This window comes from Dipodomys ordii, unplaced genomic scaffold (genome assembly GCF_000151885.1).
Source record: "Dipodomys ordii isolate 6190 unplaced genomic scaffold, Dord_2.0 Scaffold85, whole genome shotgun sequence".
Classification (NCBI taxonomy): domain Eukaryota; kingdom Metazoa; phylum Chordata; class Mammalia; order Rodentia; family Heteromyidae; genus Dipodomys; species Dipodomys ordii.
In genome coordinates this window covers 3,973,281-3,976,772 of record NW_012267301.1, presented here as the reverse complement: position 1 = coordinate 3,976,772, position 3,492 = coordinate 3,973,281, and positions in this window count along the sequence as shown.

The following is a 3,492-nucleotide window of genomic DNA, read 5'->3' as shown; positions in this document are numbered from 1 at the left end:
TCATTTCAGATAAACAAAAAAAAGCAAAATTAAATCACAGAATGATGTAACTATGTTAAGTACTTTGAGGAAGAACTATAAGAATCTACAAGCACACACAAAAGGGAAAACCTAACCTAAGGAAATGAGAAGAGAATGATTTTCTCTAACTGGAAAGAGAGAAAGGCATGCCACAGGACTTGGAAGAGGGTCAGAATATCAGGCTGCATAATCCCTTAGGACTTTAAAACAACATAAAATGCAAATCCTCCAAGCCTGGCTTGGTTTGGTTATTCTTCCCTCCACCCACTGGCATCCCAAGCTTAATGTCCTAGGACAGACAAGTCAGTTTTGTTCTGCCTTATGAATAACTATCTGTTTGGTCACCAGGATTATAATGCAGCTGCCATTGCAGCCTGGAGAGAAAAGCAGGTGTAGCTAGCTCTAGTGTTGCCTGGGACCGTGTTCAGAAAATGCAGGGGCATTCCTACCGGGATCTCTATGTAGCAGATGCTCAGTGAATTCCCAGATGAGCCAACATCAAAAGTTCTCAATATCCAAAAAAGTTCGAGAACAAAACAAAACAAAGCAGAAAAAAAAAACGCACCATCATATATAAGATGGGGACATGAAAACAAAAACAGGCAAAGAAGTTGAGGATTATATTCATCACATGGTACTCTAGACATGAAAGGTTACAAGAACAGACAGAAGAGAATGCTTATTTGAAAACTCCTTTTCACTGATTATGGTAAATATTTGAAATTTCGAATGAAAATAAAATTGGAGGTGAAGTGAATCAAATAAGTATTCTAAATACATGAATGGAAAGCAGTTACTGATGCATAGGAACTAAAACAGCTTGATGTGCAAATTCGGACTTCTCTCAAGCTATTTGTTTCAAAAGATGTCCTTGGAAAGCCAGGCGCCAGTGGCTCACACCTATAATCCTAGCTACTCAGAAGGCTTAACTCTGAGTGTCCTGGTTTGTAGCCATCCTGGGCAGGAAAGTCCATTAGACTCTTTCCTCTAAAAGGTGCTGGAAGGTGAGCTGTGACTCAAGTAGTAGCCTGAGTGCAAGAGCTAAGGGACAGCTCAGCCTGAGTGTAGGCCCCAGAGTGGTACAATATAAGAAAAAGATATGAAAAAAAGAAAGAAAGAAAGAAAAGCATACTTGCAAGAGTATGATGTTCTTGAAAGCTTTTCCATGACACCAAAATCAAGCTATTTGCCAGGCTCTAGCGGCTCATACCTATATAATCCTAGCTACATGGGAGGCTGAAATCTGAGGATAATGTTGGAAACCAGCCCAAGTAGACAAATCCAAGAGACTCTTATCTCCTATTAGCTAGCAAAAAGCCAGACATAGAGGCATGTCTCAGATAGTAGTGAATTAGTTGTGAGTACCCAGCAAGAGCATAAAAACAAGAGCTAGGCCTTGAGTTCAAACCCCAGTGCTGACACAAACACACACAAAGAACACAGTTCCTCGCATGTCTGTGATCTTTCTGCTGCCGCCATTCAAACTCTGGGTACCATGACAGATGGAAGCCACAAAGCTGTGGCTGGTCGCTTCCCTGCCCTGGTGTCTACCATAAGCTCCGAGGTCCACAAGTCATTTAAAATTAATTTTAACTGATGTTCTCTATGCCATTACAGCATTCTTCCATTTCCTTTCAGGAAAGATGGTTCATCTTTCCCCCCCGCCTAGGTTAAGCTACCCTTCCTGTGGTATACTATGCCTCCATTTTTCTTGTAAGATAGCCTACAAAATTAGTTCTCCTCTCCCATGGTGCAACTCCTTTGAACAACTAACAAAGTTGAACAAAATGAATACTGAGATACTGAAAATAATTAGATCTCCACAATCATGTTCTGAATTCATCAGTCTTTTGGCCCTTCAGAATCAGTATGTTACTGTCAACCCATTACACAAGTTGCTGAAACAGATTTGTAGCATCTATTTATGACCATTTTAGTGGAAGCCTCTCTCCCAGAAATGAGCCCTGTCATTGTCAATATAATAGAATTGTTTGATGCACACAGCTAAGAGTCATGAACTCCAATCTCTTTCTTTTGTCGGTCGCTTGAACTCTGATCTTGGGTGCTGTCCCTCAGCTCTTCAGCTCAAGGTGAGCAATTCTACCGCTTGACCCACAGTGCCACTTCCAGTTTTGTAGTGGTTCATTGGAGATAAGAGTCTCACGGACTTTCCTGCCTGGGCTGGCTCTGAACCAAGATCCTCAGATCTCAGCCTCCTGAATAGCTAGGATTACAGGCTTGAGCCACTGGCGCCTGGCTTCAATCTCTTCTTAACTATTTAACTAAGGTAGACAATCCACTTCCATTATCTAAATCTCAACAGAACTCAAAATAATAGTATCTTCCTCAAAATGTTGTTTAATTACACAAGACAATTGCCATGAGGGATTGGCATAAGACCTAATATATAACACAAATTCGATGTCAACTGCTGTTTTTAAGATTCTCTGGTCAAAAAGTCATCTGGTGAATGATGCATAAGACAGAACAAATGCCAGAGCCTCCTGTTGTGGGTGTGTTTTTTTAGAGAGCTCCCTTGAGTTCAGCATCTTTCTTTCAAACTGCCTGTTGGAGAATAAGGAAATCCATTTAGAGAGCTCTGTGTGTGTGTGTGTGTGTGTGTGTGTGTGTGTGTGTGTATTCATACTTTTTTATTAGAATAAAAGGTTTGAAAATGAATAGAATGCATTTCAAGTTGTAAGCAATAAATGGCATGTTTATGCATAGGTGTGTTTGAATGAAATTTAAAATACCTTTCATACTGAGAATCACAGTGAAAAGACAAATAAAAGGTTTGAAATCTGCTTCTCTAGGCTGATCCAAAGCTTTCAAACACACTTTCATATGCGTGCGCACGTGCGATTTATAAAAGCTGTTACTGCCCCCTGCTGGACCTCTTGATTTCTCACTGGATCAAGTGGTATATTAGTTTATTTTCTCTTTACTAAAGGGCCAGCATCCATTCTCTACCTGCTCTCCTGCATTCTCTACCTTCAGGAAGCTCACATTGAAGAGACCTATCCGTTAGTCTACACTAATGGCCTGGACACTGAATCAGAGGCAGCCTGAGAAATGGGAGATGGAGTTCTTACTTTCAAATTAGTTTTGAAAGCCCAGTGAGTGACTTCTCCTTACACCTGCTTCCCAGGGTCATCTAAGAAACTAAGCCAGCCTTCCATCAGACTCAGCCACATCTCATTCCTGATTCTGCCTCTAACCCATCACAGCCTGACTAAATATCCACCTGCCTAAGCCACCACCTGTCTGCTCCTCCAGGAAGCAAGCCATATCCTCTCTCATAGATGGAAACTAGACTAGATAGATAGATAGATAGATAGATAGATAGATAGATAGATAGATAGATAGATAGATAGAAAGATAGAAAGATAGATAGATAGATAGATAGATAGATAGATAGATAGATAGATAGATAGATAGATAGATAGATAGATAGATAGATAGATAGATAGA